The sequence below is a fragment of the Ambystoma mexicanum genome, chromosome 10, assembly GCF_040938575.1.
Source record: "Ambystoma mexicanum isolate Mex_15411 chromosome 10, UKY_AmexF1_1, whole genome shotgun sequence".
NCBI classification, from domain to species: domain Eukaryota; kingdom Metazoa; phylum Chordata; class Amphibia; order Caudata; family Ambystomatidae; genus Ambystoma; species Ambystoma mexicanum.
The window spans coordinates 1,538,316,684-1,538,335,764 of record NC_090932.1 but is presented as its reverse complement, the minus strand read 5'-3'; positions in this window follow the sequence as shown (position 1 = coordinate 1,538,335,764).

Below are 19,081 nucleotides of genomic sequence, written 5' to 3'. Positions count from 1 at the left end.
GCTTGTTTTACCAGTACTTCGGTGCAGGGCACGCAAAGTGCTATAAATCGAGTAGCTGAAGGCGGACTTGGTTAAGACATTTTATTACACCAGTGGCACGTTTACAGCTCCAATTAGGTCATTAAATCTCAGAAGTCTGCTTGCTTTGGAAAAAGCAGTCGAAGGCACTTCGAGCACAAAGGTTGATAGCAAGGCTTGATAAAGCTAGCTCAAAAAAATCCCAGGAGGATGAGTTTTGGGTGGGGAAGGGCAGGAAGTGGGTGGCAATGGTTATAGGGAGTAGTACGGCTATGCAGAGACAATGGGTGGGTAAATAACCAAACAACACCTACAAGCTTTGCGTCCCTCCTCACATACCATTTCTACTAGCTGTACTCCAATGCAATTCAAAGGATTCTAACATAGGTCGACCAAACTTCCCACAAAAAAACTGAGGTCGATGAAACCACAGAGAACCCTATTTTCCATGTTCACAGGGTGGTTAACACATTCGAATTATGTCTTCAACCTCTTATTTGGGTCCCTGGCTAAGTCATGCTACTCGTAAATGTGGCGTACACTAGAACTGCACAAAGTATGCTGCTAAAATGTACATTGGCGAGCGCAGCTACACCCGGCCCTTTCTGCTTTTTGTGCACGGGCTATCAGCATCAGCATTCACACACTGTGATAGCCTCATTACGACCCAGGCGGTAAGTTACCGCCTGGGCCGTGACTTTACCACCATGGCGTAAACTACGTTTACGCCATGGTGGTTGGCGGACTTACCGCCCCATTCCGACCTTGGCGGGGCGGTAAGTCCCCAATCCCCATTTACCCTTCCCCATTCCCATTTTTGCCCCATAGGGCATAATGGGAGTGGGGAAGGCGTTAATTACGCCACCGTAAATTACGGTGGCGTAATTAACTCCATGGTCCCTTAGCGCCATGGATTTTAACACCTGCTAAAAGCAGGTGTTAAAAGCGCCATGGCGCTAAGGGACCTCGTACTCAGGCGGTAAGGGTCGGCGCTGTTAACGCTGCCGTAAACCCCTTACCGCCTGGGTCGTAATGAGGCCCAATTGATCCTCCGCAAGGTCGGTGTGCACTCGCCTGGGTTGTTTTGAAATGTTTAAATAAAATTGAATGATGGTAGATCGACCTACGGAAAATGTGTGGGGCTAATCTACACACATGTTCCTATGCTTTTTATCTGATTTTCAAGTTCTTGTCGGCTTTTGATCATCTCTTGTGGCGAATCTTTGGTGCTGGTATTATACTTTAGTGCTGCGATCTGCACTCGAAGTACCTCTATTGTGGCTGAAGCAATAACAAAACCTGTATTTTTCTTAAATTGGTACTTGTGTGCGATCCCAGGAAATCAATGCCAGTTGGTAATCCAATAAATAATAAACTGATATGTTTATTAGTGTACATTGTGTATATGTGTTTTTCATGTATTAATTGCATACATTTCCATTGTATACATTTGTCATATGCTTACTATGATATTCGTTATGTTCTCCCATGCATTTTTCATGTATTGATTCCATATCAATACATACAAATTGCATGGGAGATCATAACGAATATCATAATAAGCATATGACAAATGTGTACAATGGAAATGTATGCAATTAATACATGAAAAACACATATACACAATGTATACTAATAAACATATCAGTTTATTACACATTTCCTATGCTCACCGCACAACATAACCATAGACCTGTGTACTCTGAGTGGACACAGCCTAGAGGCACAGTCCCTCCTGTCATATTTAGTTGAGATATGACAGGAGGAGTACACACTGCATCTCCAGCAGGGGAGGGACAAACCTTCCCCCTGCCATGACCAGCTTGATTAACTAACAAAAGCTCCATGAATCTGTTCTGTCCTTTGGTTGGAACCTGCAACTGGTGGCAGCAATTCTGATAATATTCAAAGGGTAATTCAAACAGGCCCACATGGGGCCTGGCTGCAGAGGTTAACAAAGGAGAAAGGAAAGTCCAGCAAACTTTCATATGCAACCGTGTCAACCTGAAGCCAGCTCCCGCCCTTAGTATCGATTGACAGTGAACTGTTGTGTCTCAGACTGCATATTTACAGTAGTCCTTCCTGTAGGGGTACCCCATTCTTAAGGTACAAGAATGTGGTTCCCAGGATCCAGAGAGTCGGTCTTGCTGCAACTTCAAGGGAGAACTGCCGATTTAATCAGGAACCACAGTGAGCTCCATTAACCAGAGAGATGCTTTGATCCACAACAGAGAGGAAGATGGGTGGGACTTAGTATTTACATGTTTTCACCCCTTTACCTTTTCTTTTGCAAAGCACTCTGGTTATGACCACACGCATACATATGATCTTTGGTGGGGTCCCAGGATTGGTTCATTAGGTAGGCTTAGCCTACACAAATCTCTGTGGTCCATTTGGCTTTAAAAGAGAGCCAAGACCCTCTTTTGGCAGGTCTTCTGAAGACTTTGCACCCAGTAGCAAGAATAACTCATCATTGGACCCTGGCTGAAGGTACAGTCTGCCTTACATCTTCTGCCAGTGAAGGAAGGCCAGGACCTCCAACGTGGGAAGCAAGATCCCTCCCGTAAACATCTCCCAGAGAACAGAGGGAGATACAGAATCTGGTGGATCCTCCAGCGCTCCAGAACTGGTACCCGGCCAGTACAATGCGTGCCCTGCTAGGCTCTGCAGCATGCTTCATAGGTAGGAAGTGCCTGAAGGTTTCTGAACCTGAAACCAAGGACAAAGCATCTGCCTGCAACACACTCGTCAGCTTTGAGCCGTCCACCTTAAAGGACGACTCAAGCCCAGTGAAGAAGCTGAGAGAAGTGCCTCGATGAGCATCTACCGAGGCCCGCCTTCAAGGACATTTTCGAGCCAGTCGAGTTCCTCGAGCAGCAACCGACTGCAACTCTGACCATTGTCAAGCCACAGTCGCTTAAAGACATCGAGCCATCTCAACCAGTGCTTCAGACCTGCCAAATAGCACTGAGACAACGATTCCTGACCCTTAGCTGACATTTAGGCCAGCCTGCAGCAGTTCATCCAGCTTCCCTCGCCGAACTGTCTTGCCACCTGATACCCACCGCTGACTCCCATCTTGAACTCTGTTGCAGAATCCTGCAAAGCACCCCGAAGCCGACTCAACCCAGTCAAGCATCAAGAACGCCTACAGCACAAGGTACATTGTGGTTCTGTCCCCCAATCCTTCCCGGTAGGCCCATAGAGACATATTGGCCCTCATTCCGAGTTTGGAGGTAACCATGCTGCTATTTGCGGCATGGCTGCCTCCAAAATCGTTCCGACTCCGGCCTGGTGAATGGAGTAATTACCGGTCCATTCCGAGGTCGGAGGGACCGGTAATCCCCCATTCACCAGGGCCATTCCCCATTCCCATTTGAGCCCCCATAGGGCTCAACGGGAAGGTTGAAGCGGCAATAACGGTACTGCAAATTGCTAAAAGCAGGCGTTAAGGAAGGACCTGCAAAGGGAACTCGTAGTAGGGCGCAAAGGGATTACCAGCACCAGTGTCCTTACCGGTGCCCGGGATCCCTTTGCGTCCTACTTGTAATGAGGCCAATCAAGACCCATTGCTCCATTTGTGCTGAAACCAAGAAACCGTAAACAGTTGTGGTTATTAACCATATCAACTACCCTTCTGTCAGTATCGAGCGTGCATCACTTTTCCTTCTTTGAAACTGTCTGTCCTCTGCATTCCTTTACAGGGTGGGCTGTATTTCATAGTATTGCTAGAAGTGTCTGTTGTGTATAAATAAAGTAGATAAGCCTGATGTTCCATCCATGTTACCAAAATTGGACAAGGAGGTTTGGATCCCTTCTAGTGTACTAGAGGTGTGGGGCTGATTGATGGTTTTGAAACCGATATTCATCTGTCACATTGGTGGCAGAGAGTGGTGTGGTAGCAGTCACCCCACTGTTGAAAAAAAGCGGGACTAGAACCTACTGATGCAGTGAATCTGAGACCCATTACAAATACCTTATTTTTTCTCAAGCTAATTGATAAAGCAGCCACTGTACAGTTACAATCCTATGTCCAGGCCGCTGGTATACTTCATGGGAAACAGTCAGGCTTTAGGAGCTATCACGGCACTGAGAGTGCACTTTTTGGCTTACAGACGCACATGCTCTCGAAGTTGGAACAGAGTAAGTCAGGGCTGCTGAAGTTATTGGATATATCGGCAGCCTTTGACTTGCAAGATCATACAATTTTGCTGGACCGGATGGCCACTGTTGGGGATCTCTCTATGGAGGAAATTACCTGGCTTAGATCTTTCCTAGAGGGCCGCCACTTGCGAGGTCACTGGGGCGACAGTGCATCTGAGGTAGAAATCATAACTTGTGGAGTGCCTTAGGGGGCCTGCCTTTCTCCCTTGTTATTTAATATCGATATCCTCCATTTGTGTAATGACCTGGAAGTGTTGGACACATTTTTCTGCAACTATGCTGATGATTACCAACTGGTTCTGGAGTTCACTGGGGTTCATGAGAAGGATCAACGGATGTTGGACGCCGTATACCAGACTATCAAATGCTGGATGTCAACTAACTGGCTCTGTCTGAATGCGGCTAAGACCGAACTCATGTTGTTTAGTCCCTGGCAGGCCCGAGTTAGCTTCGGTCAGAGGTATGCCAGCTTCATCATTGACGGCAGCCAGATCGAGGTTGTGCAGAAGGTTAAGACTCTTGGTACCTACATGGAAGAAAGTTTAGACTGTGATGCCCATGTAACAGCGATTACCACAAGTACCAATTACCATCTCAACGTGCTTAGGCAAGTAGCGCCATTGGTCTCAGCAGAGAACTGTATCAAACTTGTGAGAGCAGTGATCCTCCCGCGTGTGGATTACTGCAAGGCACTACTGGGAGTTGCTAACAAGTCTGACATCCAACAACTGCAGAAAATCCAGAATGCTGCTAACCGTATCATCTTTCAGATGAAACATTTTGAACCAACAACCACAGCAAGAAAAAAGCTGCATTGGCTCCCAGTGCAGCCCATATTCAGTTTAAACTGTTGTCCACATGCCACAAATGCATCTTTGGAAATGCCCCAGCTTACCTGAAAGATAGGGTAAATATTTAACATCGTAAAAAAAAATCTGGGATCAGCCGAGGGCTCCCTGTTGGAATTACATTGCGTCATCGCGTCAAACGAGCCCATAGACTCGGTCGGGCTTTCCACATGCAGGGAGCAAGGGCATGGAATGCCTTACCAGTACAGCTACGCAAAACCGAGAACTACCTCGTGTTTAGAAAGCAGCTGAAAATGATCTTATTCAACCAGTATGAATGATTCTCTTGCAGACATAACTTCTGCTTATCTGCCTCTAGGCGCGTGGACGCCTACGGGCTTTGGCGTGGTATAAATATAATAACATAACATAACATAACAGAGAGTTGGATCTAGTTGGACCCTTGTGCACAGCTTACTCACCCAACGATAAAAGTACTGTTGCAGGCAACGTTTAGAACACTGCTAGGTATTTGTAATAATCATGGATCTTGACATCGAGACTATGAAAGGCATGATCAAGGATGTCCTGTGCATCCTATGTCAAGAGAAGGGACTGCCCCACAACACAGAGGATAATAAACCTGAGTTGCGGACCAGCCTCCAAGCTTGGGTAGAAGAGAGGGCAGTTGGGAAGAAGACCCCAGGAGACGGGTTAGACCGCAGGTACCCGAATGAAGAAGACCTTCCGGGAGGGGTGGTGGAAGATAACGAGTAAGACATCATGAGTAGTGTTTCACGCCAACCATCCCTCTCGGGGCAAGCATGGTTTCTCAACACTCTAGAGTGTCCGTGAGGTCAGGGGCTAGTGCAGCATTCTGCAGGTACCAGGCCTGGGCACAGTCTCTACGTGGCCATGTAATTGTTCCGGCTGTTAACGATGTAGCAGCTAGAAGGCTCCTGTAACAGGTGAGGAGACTAGCGCTGGAGGAACAAAAACAGTGGGACAAGGTCCCCATAGAGCTGCATAAGCTGGCACTCAAAGACTAGAAGGAGGCCAACAGATCCAACTCTAGTGAAAGCAGCAGTAGTGGCTCAAACCAGGGTGCCCGGAATAAACCCCAGCAGCACATCCACAAAGACTTAGTGCAGGCTTAAGAAATGGGGAAGGAGGTTTTTGACTGGTTTGAAGTGCTCTAACTGGCTTTTCAGCTACAGAAAGTGGACAAGGTACTGTGGGGTGCAGCCCTGATGAGTCACTTACTGACACGAGGGATTGATGTAATTCTTTAGTTAATTCCTGCAGAGAGGCCCATTTATGAGAGCATGAAGGCGGCCCTCCTCAAGAAGTTCTGTAAAACCCTGAACAGTATCTCAAGAGCTTCAGAGAGCTCAGAAAGAAAAGTGGGCAGACATTTGAAGCGTTCACACACTTGTTGAACTATCTGAGAGGGTGGGTGTCTGGTAACAAAGTTGACCCATTTAAGGGGATGTACAATTTTATTGCGTGTGAGCATGTTTTGAAGAATTGTGAGGTTGTCCTATTCTTGTGGACAAGCCTTTTACAGACCAGCTTGCAAACACTGCCGACAGGTTTGTAAGTATTCGATTCCAGAAAAGGGCTCAGGTGAGCACACCTAAACCAGAAGAGAAATCTTCTGACAAAAAAGTTAACAAGGATTGGAAGGACAAAGATCCAACCCACTCCTCTTCGAATTCAGATCCCAAAAAGAATGATGGGACATCCCAAAACTTTAGTTCAGCTGTACACACCAAAAAGAAGAGTGCAGGAACCCCTAACACTGGGACACCTACGTTCTCACCACCCAAAGGTTGTTTCGTGTGTAAGGAGCTGGGCCATAGGAAAGTGGATCCTGCTTGCAAGGGCTTACCCAAGCAATCCTTAGTGAATGTTGGACTCATAGAGGAGGCCATCATTAGTGTGGACCTCCATGAGGAGGACTTCCCACTAGGCCAGGGAGTGGCTGAATATGAATTGGTTACACTGAGTGGAAACCGTACCAGCTCTCCAGAAGAGTTCCCAGTTCCCAATAATAATCAACTCTATTTAGAACATGTGTATATCAATGGATACAAAGCTCCTGCCATCAGCAACACAATGGCTAGCCTCACTGCTGTTCCCCCTGGCAGTGAGTACAGCCAGGCTAGTATATTTGTGGGCCTGATTGTAGCATCAGTGGGTTTGATGGAAAGAGTAAGTGCCCCTTGGCGATAGTAGATTTCAGCTGGCAAGGTGCAACAACCCAGCGCCGTGTAGCGGTGAATGACTCGATCCCTGCCCCATGTCTGTTGGGTAATGATCTTCCTGATACCGAGATAGTCATGGCGGCTACACGATCGAGGGCCAAAGAGGTTGCCAGATTGAACACTCCCAAAGCCGTAAGGCCTGGAGGACTTCCATCTCAGACTGCTGAGTCGCCTACTCCTGAGCGAAAGGGGCCAGTAGCCAGTGGACTCAATGACTTCAGAGTTGTCTGGTGCAGCAAAGGAACCTGAGGTGGAGGACCAGGTGGGTGCAGATCTGAAGGGTCTGCCTAAGCTAGATGAGTTTGCATCAGCAGGGGCCCAGATGAGACTGACCTCTTTAAAGCCCAGAAAGAGAATCCCACTCTGGTGGGCCTGCAGAAGCAGGTGGAGGAGCAGACTTAGGGTGAAGCCCCTGGACTGTTCAACGTGTACTGCGAGGATGGACTCCTGTACAGTGAGCCAAAAGACTCTGAGGGTGAGGGCACCAGAAGGTTGGTGATTCCCCAATGTCACAGAAAGTTCCTTTTGGATTTGGCTCACCAAATTCATTTAGCGGGTCACTTGGGAGTGGCTAAGACATCGGACCGGTTGTCTGCGCACTTTTACTGGCCGCACTTGGGGTAAAAGATAAGGAATTTGCCCAGTCCTGCCCGACTTGTCAGGCTTCTGGCAAGTCAGGTGGTGCCACAAAGGCCCCCTTAATTCTACTACCCATGGTTGGGCGGCTTTTCGACAGCATAGGCATGGACATTGTGGGTCCTTTTATCCCCATATCAGCTCAGCAAACAGATACATCTTGGTGGTGGTAGACCATGCCACAAGTTACCCTGAGGCTGTCCCTCTGAGGAGCATCAAAGCCCCTGTGGTTGTGAAGGCTCTGATTGGGATATTCTCCCATGTTGGTTTCCCCAAGGAAGTTGTTGCTGATAGGGCAGGAAACTTCATATCATCATATATGAAGGCTGTGTGGGAAGAGTGTGGAGTCACCTTCCATCCAATACTAATGGGCTTGTTGAGCAGTTCAAAAATACCCTGAAAGGCATGATAAATGGCTTGGAAGAGCACCTGAGGAGAAAATTGGATATTTTCATGCCATGCCTACTGTTCGCCCACAGGGAGGTGCCACAGAACGGAGAAGGGTTTAGCTACTTTGAGCTCCTGTTTGGACACCCTGTACAAGGCCCCCTCAGTCTAGTGAAAGAGGGATGGGAGGGCAACCCCTAATCCCCCACACGAGATGTGGTGTACTATGTACTTGGCCTTCGGTCAAGAATGACAACGTACATGAAACAGTCGACGAAAAACCTAAAGGCCAGTCAGGAGCTGATGAAGCACTTGCACAACCAGAAGGCCACAGTAACGGTCTATTCTCCAGGCTAGTGGGTGTGGATTAAGGATCCTTTCAAACCCAGTGACTTTCAGGACAAGGTAACTGGGCCTTACTGTGTGCTGGAAAATGTCAGTGAGGTCAATTATCTCACTGCCGTGACAGGACCTAGACAGATGTGTAGGGTCTTTCACGTCAACCAGCAAAAACACCATTAAGCCGGGATGACTTGGTCATGGTGTTAGTGACTAACAGAGAGACTGAGGAGGAGACCGATCCCCTCCCAGACCTCCTGCACACTGAAGCCACAGATGGGTCAGTTGAAGGTGTCAACCTTGCAACCAGACCTGTCAGAACAGCATCTGACAGATTGTCACCGGTCACTGGGACAGTTTGCTGAGCTGTTGTCGCTGACTCCAGGTCACACAGATGGGTGCATCCATGATGTGGACACTGGGGACAGTAAGCCGGTGAAGAGCTGGATTCATCGGATGTATGATAAGGTCAGGAACACCATCAAGGAGAATGTTTCCAAGATGTTGTCCATAGGAGTGATGGAGCCATCCTACAGCCCCCTGGCTAGCCCAGTGGTACTGGTACCTTAAAGGACCAGTGGTGGGAAGACTGAAGTTCACTTTTGTGTGGACTACAGGGGGCTCAATTCTGTCACGAAGACAGATGCTCACCTTATTCCTCGGGCAGATGAACTCATTGACAAGCTTGGCGCTGCCAAATACATGAGTACCTTTGACCTCACTGAAGGGTACTGGCAGGTCAACATTAAAGATGGAGCAGAGAGAGGTCAGCATTTTCAACCCCAGAAGCACATCATCACTTCACTGTGATGCCCTTCAGATTGAAGAATGCCCTTGCCACTTTTCAGAGGATGGTTAACTAGGTTTTGTCTGGACTGGAAAACTTAAAGGTCACCAATTTAGATGAATACAAAAAAGGTAGCAGGCGCCCCTCTCTAGAAAGAACATGGCATGATAGCCTGTTCTGTGTTTTTTTCCCACTTTGAGAGTCCGCAGCCATCGCTTCGCTTTATGCTCGCTGTACTTTTCACAAAGGAGGAATATCCATTTGCATATCAGACTTCGTCCTGTCCACAGGGGCATTCCAGCACCGAAATGTCAAGCAAACCTCCTTTGAACAAGAGTACCAACAGCAACCCCAGACACGTGTTTCAGCCTTGTTGGGCCTAATCAGTGAGGTGGAGCTGGGCCTCTCTGAGCACAGTGAGCAAGGGGTCCACGCCTGGGTTCCACCAGGTAACCTAGGGTGACCAACCCCAAGTTCCTTACAAAAATACAAAAAAGGTTGCAGGCTCCCATGGCATGATAACCTGTTCTGTGTTTTTTTCCCACTTTGAGAGTCTGCAGCCATTGCACGTGTATGGGGTTGCTGTAGGTACTCTTGTTCAGAGGAGAATTGCCTAGCATTTCGGTGCTGGACTGCCCATGTGGGTGGGACAAAGAATGATATGCAAATGGATATTTCTCCTCTGTGAAAGGTACAGTGAGCTAAAATGTGGCTGCGGACTCTCAAGTGGGAACTTTCCCAAAGAACAGGTCAATTGGCCGTGTTCGTTCTCGCAGAGGGGCGACCATATCTCTTTTTGCTTGTTTAAGGGACTTAGGGTTGGTCACCCTAAGGTATTTAGGGTTATCCAGACATGGACCCCTTGCTCACTGTGCTTAGAGAGGCAAAGCTCCACCTCACCAGTGGCACGTTTATAGCTTCAATTAGGTCATTAACTCTCACAAGTCTGCTTTGGATAAACAGTCGCAGGCACTTCAAGCACAAAGTATGATAGTAAGGCTTGATAAAGCTAGCTCAAAGAAATCCCGGGAGGATGAGTTAGGAAGGGAGGGGCAGGAAGTGGGTGGGAATAGTAATAGGGATTAGTACGGCTATGCAGAGTGAATGGGTGGGTAAATAACCAAACAACACCGACAAGCTTTGCGTCCCTCCTCATATGCCATTTCTACTAGTTTTACTCTAATGCAATTCAAAACAATTCTAACATAGGCCGACCAAACTTCCCACAAAAAAACTGAGGCCAATGAAACCACAGAGAACCCTATTTTCCATGTTCACAGGGTGGTAACACATTAGAATTATGTCTTCAACCTCTTATTTGGGTCCCTGGGTAAGTCATGCTTCTCGTAAATGTGGCGTACAATAGTACTGCAAAGTATGCTGCTAAAATGTACATTGGCGAGTGCAGCTACACCCGGCCCTGTCTGCATTTTGTGCACAGGCTATCAGCATCAGCGTTCACACACTGTGATAAATTGATCCTCCGCACGGTGGGTGTGCTCTCGCCTGGGGTTTTTCTGAAATGTTTAAATTAAATTGAATGATGGTAGATAGACCTATGGAAAATGTGTGGGGCTAATCTACACACATTTTCCTATGCTCACCGCACAACATACGCATAGACCTGTGTACTCTGAGTGGACACAGCCTACAGGCACAGTCCCTCCTGTCATATTTAGTTGAGATAGATAGGAGGACACAGGAGGAGTACACAATGCATCTCCAGCAAGGGAGGACCAAAACCTTCCCCCTGCCATGACCAGCTTGATTAACTAACAAAGTGCAATGGATCTGCTCTGTCCTTTGGTTGAAACCTGCAACTGGTGGCAGCAATTCAGATAATATTCAGAGGGTAATTCAAACAGGCCAACATGGGGCCTGGCTGCAGAGGCTAATAAAGGAGAAAGGAAAGCCCAACAACCTTTCATATGCAACTGTGTCAACCTGAAGCCAGCTCCCGCCCTCAGTATTGATTGACAGTGAACTGTCGTGTCTCAGACTGTGTGTTTACAGTAGTCCTCCCTGCAGAGGGACCCCATTCATAAGGTACGAGAATGTGGTTCACAGGATCCAGAGAGTATGGCCTTGCCACAACTTCAAGGGAGACCTGCCGCAAACAAGAACCACAGAGAGCTCCATTAATCAGAGAGATGCATTGATCCAAAACACACAGGAAGATGGGTGGGACTTAGTATTAACATGTTTTTACACCTTTACCTTTTCTGGTTATGACCTCACGCATGCCTGAGATCTTTGGTGGGGACCCAGGACTGGTTCATTAAGGTAGGCTTAGCCTACACCAATGCCTGTGGCCCATTTGGCTTTAAAGAGGGCCAAGTCCCTCTTTTGGCATATCATCTGAAGACTTTGCACGAAATAGCAAGAAGAACTCATCATTGCACCCTGGCTGAAGGTACAGTCTGCCTTACATCTTCCGCCAGTGAAGGAAGGCCAGGACCTCCAAAGTAGGAAGCAAGATCCCTCCCCTAAACAATTCCCAGGGAACAGAGCGAGATACAGAATCCAGTGGATCCTCCAGCCGCTCCAGAACCGGTACCCGGCCAGCACACAGCGTGTCCTGCTAGGCTCTGCAGCAAGCTTCATAGGTAGGAAGTTCCAGAAGGTTTCTGAACCTGAAACCAAGGATAAGGCAGCTGCCTGCAACACACTCCTCAGCTTTGAGTCGTCCACCTAAAAGGATGACACAAGCCCAGTGAAGAAGGTGGGAGAAGTACCTCGATGAGCATCTACCGATGCCCGCCTTAAAGGATGCTTTCTAGCCAGTCGAGTTCCTCGAGCAGCAACCGACTGCAACTCTGACCGTTGTCAAGCCGCAGTCGCTCTAAGAGATCTGAGACATCTCGACCAGTGCTTCAGAACCGCTGATCAGCACAGAAACAGCGATTCCTGACCCCGAGCTGCTGTGTAGGTCAGCCTGCAGAAGTTCATCTAGTTTCCCTCGCCAAACTGTCTTGCCGCCTAATAACCGCAGCTGACTCCCATCTTGAACACTGTCGCAGAATCCTGCAAAGCCCCTGAAGCCAACTCGACACTGTCGAGCATCAAGAACATATACAGCACAAGGTACATTGTGTTGACGTCCCCTTGGTCCTTCCCGTGATGCCCCTAGAGGCATACTAAAACCCATTGTTCCCTTTGTGCTGAAGCCAAGTAACCTTAATCTGTTGTGGTTATAAACCGTACGAACTACCCTTCTGTCAGTAACCAGAGTGCATCCCATTTCCTTCTTTGAATCTGTCTGTCCTCTGCATTCCTTTACAGGGTGGATTGTATTTCATAGTGTTGCTAGAACTGTCTGTTGTGTATACATAAAGTCGATATTTGTTATAAACCTTGGCTGCAAAGTCCTTTTTATCATTGGGTAATAATTGTATTTTCGCTGTGTTGCAACTAACCAGCGATCCACAACCTTTTCGGAGTTAAGCCTGCCGTTCCGTCCACGTTACCAAAATTGGACAAGGAGGTTCATAATTTGCTTGTGTTTCCAATCTGGTCGGATCCCTTCTGGTGTACTAGAGGTGTGGCAGCTGGTTGATGGTTTAGAAACCGATGTTAATCTCTGGACCACTGGTGCCCATGAAGTTGATTGGTCATAAGCACGAAATTCTGGCTGCCAGTGCCATGCCCTTTCCTCAACCCTAGTTCTGGGCTGATTTGCTGTAATCACGAAACTGATAAACTGTCTGGCTCATCAGGTTTTTTTTTGTTTAATGATTTTTATTGATATTTTTATTGATAATTTATTTTTATTGATAATTTAATAGTAATAAACGTTTTAAGAATAAATGTGCTGGAAAGCAGTGCGATCCAAACAATAGGGTTTGGCTTGGTTTGACTGACAACAAAAATGAAAAGAATGACTTTTGCATGTATTGTTGAAACTATCATGACATTACATGAAAGCCACTCACAAAAACTGCCACTGTTGACAAGCACTGGGGCTCGGGCCCTGCAAACACTGGCACAAATTAAGCACTGTCTCTTGCTATGGCACTTCACGCTCTGGTGTCGCTCTTGGGGGTTTCGGAAATCATGAAAACACTATCTGACGAATGTTTGCCTCTTGAGGAATGTTATTTAGCAACCCCAGTAGCGCCTAAAAGCAATTGTCTGTGGACCTCTGTGTTCTATAAATTCACTTTAATCTCTCAATCATCAAACGAAAACTAACACCACCGAATTAACTCCCCGTAAAGATTGATCACCACTGATGTGGAGGCCCTCAATAGTTTATTCCACGAATTAGTCATTCCTCTTATGGGAAGGCTCCATGTGTTCAACATTCCGCAAAGCCATAGATTTCCCCATATGGTGAAGGTCAGACCCGCGTGGAAAGCAAGGGAACGATAGTGCAGGTCAGGCGAGGAGTGGAAACCCCGCAGCCGTCACTATTATCTCTTTCCCAAGGGAAGGTCAGGCCCGGGAATAAATACCCAGCGGCCAAACCCCACATTTACAGAGTTCTCTCCTGGAACCACCCCACGCGCCAACACCATGAAGCTGCTCCTGCTCGCCCTTCTCCTGACAGGTAACTACCCCTGGCTGTACTCCTTACACAGGGTCCTTCATATTTTAAGTGCTGTTTCTAAGTCACTCAACCCTGCACTCCTTCTGCTAGTTGTTCACGTCTCACTATTTCAGAAGATTGCTTTACCTGTTGGCATGAGTTGTGGATTTAAAGCACCTATCCTGGTGGTTCCGTTCCCCAGAGGCGTTGCCAGGGGGTGGCCAGGGGGTATAGTCCGTGGTCTTTTGGTTGTAGCTCTGGACAGAAGCTCAGGGGATACTAGCAAAAGGCTAGCTAGCCCCGACATTAGTGTAGCCCCCAATCTTTTCCAGACCTAGCAACACACCTGCCCGTCCCATTATTTAAAGAGTGCTCCACCTATTGGTGGGATTCGTGGGGCTTCTAAGGTCCTTCTATGGTTGTGTGTTTCTTACTTTTTAGAGACTCTGCTTAATTCTCGGGAGGATAGCTTAGGGGCAAAGTGCTCGCCTTGGAAGCAAGACGACACAGAGCAGCACAGGTTCAAATCCTGGCTCTGCGCTTAGAAACCTCTGGGTATTATAAATAACCTATCATATCATTCATCCAAGGAAAGGTCTTGTACATTCTCCATTGTTGGGGTGCATTGTGAAGAGGTGCCCAGAAGTCTAGCAATCAAAGTATGCCAAGAGCTATCCAGATGAATATTATTGTATTTACTTCTTCAAATCCAAATAGTTTTCTGTAGTGCTCCCCAAATGCTCATTAAGAAAATTCACTTTGATTAAAAAAAATGTATTTCACATACTGCGATCCCATTTTTACATTCTGAAAAAGTTACTATTTTCTAGCTTTGATGGTCTAATTGCACAAATTGTGCTGATATAAATAAGAAAATAAAAGTAACACAGAGCACACATTATTGAGAATTTAGTGTAGTGGTTTTGTGAAATGTGTGTGTGCATGTGGATCAATACCTAGGTAACTGTTAGGTATCTGCCCAAATTCTGTGATATAATAGTTGCTCCCCTGTGTTATTATCTTCCCATAATGAATCTCATTGAGTGAAGTATTGCAGGGACGGAGATAGGGGTGCAGGTACTCGATGCCCCTAGGCCTCTTGCAGGCATAGATGGGTCCTGCCACTGAGCAGTATACACATAACATATGAATTAAGGAAATTCTGCAGGGCCAACCCTAACAGCTAACCCTCAATTGGCCCACCTTGCTCGTCATACGCAAACTCTGTGTTAGGGAGTTTTACAAAAGTCCACCTTAGGTAGGACTGGAGAAGAATCACTCTTAGATGAACAGGTTTCCAATTCTTAGATTTGGCCTGAACTACCCAAAGGTTTGGTAGCTATGGCTGAGCAGCCAGGCTTAGTCTAGGAAGCAAGAGGGCTGTAGGAAGGCACACATGACGCAGAGCATACAGGGTAGTTCAACGATACACAGAGCAATTAGTAGTTCATATAAAAATCTAATTTATTATATACACACTAAAGTTACGGCTGTTAAGAAAGGTAAGTACTAGTCACAGTAAAATCACAGTCAAATAAAAATAGAATGAAAGGCTGTATGCTTTAAGTCAAGCTAGAATAAAAGGTTGTATCCTTTAAATCAAAATATAATAAAAGAAGTCACACTTTAAATCAAAGTAAGAATAAAGCAATGTTAAAACTCTTGTAACAGGTAAGCATACTTTTATAACACCCTGGTAACTTAAATTAACCCCTGCTTAACCAGGCTTCAGCAGTCCAACCCTATATTAGGTGTTACACACAGAGTCCAGGGGTACACTGGTGATCCAGTGGCCAAGGTTGAGAAGGAAGGAAGCAGGTGAGTAGTTGATAGAGTAAAGTTCTATGAAGAAGTCTTCTTCTTTCCAGGTAAGCACAATAGTTTTAGAAATCTAGGCCCAATAGGTTGTTCACTCTAATGGGATCTAGGGTGCCCTAGAGAGGGGTGCAAGTAACAGCTTAACTTCATCCCTCCCATTGCACAGAACACACACCAATACCAAAGTAAGTACCAAGACTTGTCACAGTACCTTTTCAGTGGAGAATTCACCGCTGCAGGTCGGGCCACCAGGTGAGGCAATAGATGTCCTTGAGTTCCGGTTTGTTGGACTGGTAGGCTGAAGAAGGTCCTTCGAAGGGAGCAGCCAGATGCACTCTAGCAGTGGGACGCCCTGCAGTGGATTTCCGCAGCACAGGTGTGTTGAAGCCTTTTACAGGCTTCGGATGCAGATCGGTTATCGTCTGTGGCGTTGAAGTGCTTTCTCAGTCCTCGTCTTGGTTAAGGGGATTTTCCGGAGTGTCATCGAGTCATTGGAGGTCCAGAAGGATGCATACCAACTTTCAGGCGAAACCAACCTTCGGCAGATGTTGCACCGCAAAATGGCACAGGACCCAAGGTATTTGTGAATGGCAGGCTGTGGAGGTCACAGCTCTTCCAGGGAGGGCTCAAACTGAAGTTCTTTAGGGACTGGTTGATCCCACCAACCTAGGGGAGGAAGTCATCATGTATGTGTCTTCCCTGCTGTCCAGAAGTTGATGTTCGCTACAGTGGTTACTCGGCTGGCACTGGCGGTCACTGGAAATTGCTGGAGGCTTCCTTCTTCTTCTTCTTCTGCTTCAGATCTTCAGTCCAGTGGTCGACTCTGAGTTTTGGTTACAACACCCTCACCTTTTATGGTGAAGAAGTGGCTAAGCACACCAATCATACCACATGCCTCTCAAGCAAATCTGTGGTGTGAGCTGTACAGAAGGACAGGCAGCCTTCATTTGGAACTGGTTCCAAGCAGGCACATTGGAGAAAAAAGACCCAGGGGATGTTGGACTCCTGCCCCACTTCATGTCCTTTCAGGCACTCAGAGAGCCTTGGTGGGGTTTCCAAGTGCACCCTGTGAAAGACCAAAGACCCAGGGAAGCCGCTCCCACCCAGTTGGGTGTAAGAAAGCCTCACAAAGGACAAGTCATCAAGAAATGGCGGCCTGCAACAAAAGTTCAAATATATCCACTGCCATGAACCATTCAGATAACTTGGCACTGTAACTAGAAAGTTAGAGGATAAGTGGGAAAAGGGATACAGTATGCCCCCGTCAGCACCCCACATACAGTGTGGGGTGCTGATTCCACAAAATAGAGGTCAGGGTGGATAAAAAGGATTCCCCTGCACTGATAACAAAATACTATCACAGAAAAGTAAAAAGGAAAGCGCAAGGAGTTTCCTAGCAACACTGCACAGAAAGTGGTATGTGCTGCAATAACACATTGCAGATGCCATAAAGTTGGAGGAAAACATAACTCGAAAGGAGAGTATCAAAAAGAGATACAAAAGCTTCCCAAACATAGAGTAAAAGCCTGGGTGAGTGTGGAAAAAGAGTTGCACTCACTCAGCAGAGTCAGATAAAAAAAAAAACAAGAGTCCAGCAAAAAGTGCCAGGGGGCTCACAGGTGGGGAGAATTGCACATAAAAAGGAATTCTACTCTAACACTCAGAATATCCAAGCTTACATGGCTTTGAAAATGCCTCCTCCCCAGAGTCCCAATAGCACAACTCTGCAGCTCAAACACCAACAAACCAGCCCCCCCCCACCAACCTACGCCCACTCTGCAAGCATGAGGTTGCCACGCTGGACATAAAACCCTCAATGCTTGTAACACATCACACCTGGAACGCCGTCACGCACGCAGAGCGTAGGGGGCTTCAGATCTGCACCATCAACACAAAGCACCTCCATCTTGTTTTCCCCTCTCCTCCCTACTAACCTGAGCAATCCCCTCTCCTCCCTACTAACCAGAGCAACGATCAGACCCGATCCACTGGACTCCCGCAGACCAGGCAAATGGCAGGAGCACGTTGTGCAAATCCTACTAGATATTATATTGTATTGTTTATTTATATAGCGCCTACACACAGGCAAGTGTTTCAAAGCGCTCAATAGCAGAAAATAATATCAACAGGGAGGCCACAGCTAATGGCACAGTCTTATCTACCAGGCCTTCTTGCATCTCATGACAAAGTTGCAGCAGGGGTCAGGGCGAGATCACGGTTTATTGGCAGAATCTATTGAGCTCTGTGGCAGTCCAATGAGAGCGGTGTTCCAACCTCACAAGATAGTCTTGAAAAGGAGGTGCCCAGAGCCCGTTGGCACTGTTTTACCAGGGAGGTGCTCTTCCAGCTCATGGCAAAGTTACATCAGATAGGGAGTGCCTGTTTTAGCTCATTTCACTCTCATGTGATGAGACTTTCTTTTTCAACTCAAGGCGCTTGGCCTTATTTATTTATTTCATAATACACATACAGCCAAAGGCTTTGCATATACAACATAAAAACACGTTATACATACATAAAAACATTTCAATTATCACAATTTTCTGTTAATAACCTATCTTGGCCTTATTATGAGTTCGGGGGTAGGGTAATAAAGGTGAGGTAATTCCGTTACCGCCACTTTTTTTGGTCAGTAACAGAATAACCACTGTTTTTACTACACCACCAAATGCCAAGTTTGGAGGAGGAAAAGTGAAGGATTTACCTCCTGCAAAAAGCTGAAGGTAAATCTTCCACTTTTCCTCCAAAAAATCGGCAGAATTACCACAGCAAAATTGCAGGTCGCAGGAATTCTGCCAAAATCCCCATGGAGTCCTATGTATGAACTCATGCAATGAGGACTTACACCACCCTGCCACCACTTGTAATCCCATGGTAAATCCGCAAGACCAGTGGCTGTAACAGTGATCGAGTTTGGCAGATTTATGCCGAAATACCGCCAAACTGGTAAAGTATGGAATTGGAGAATAGAACAGGAAGGCTATGGAATAGTGTAGTTGTGAGGGAGTCGGAAGTGGGCCCTTATGTGAAGGTGTGAAGGACCCCCTCTGCCCCCCATTAATAGAAGGGGGAGAAGTACTTTATAAAAGATACATTTCAGTAACCACAACCATAGATATATCACCCTGGAATGATGTTCTATGCCCATGGCACATTTTTAGAGGGAAATGCCCATTTGGCTCAGTGGCACTGTGTCGCCAGTGAGATCAAAGTTTTATGTGTGAGGTGCTCTTTTTGCTCATGGACAAGTCTAATCAGGGCCGCCTTCTCATTAAGCTCATTGTCATGATCTTATAAACAAGGACACTTTTTAGTTGGGTGGCACAGTCTCCCGATTGAGGTCAAAGCC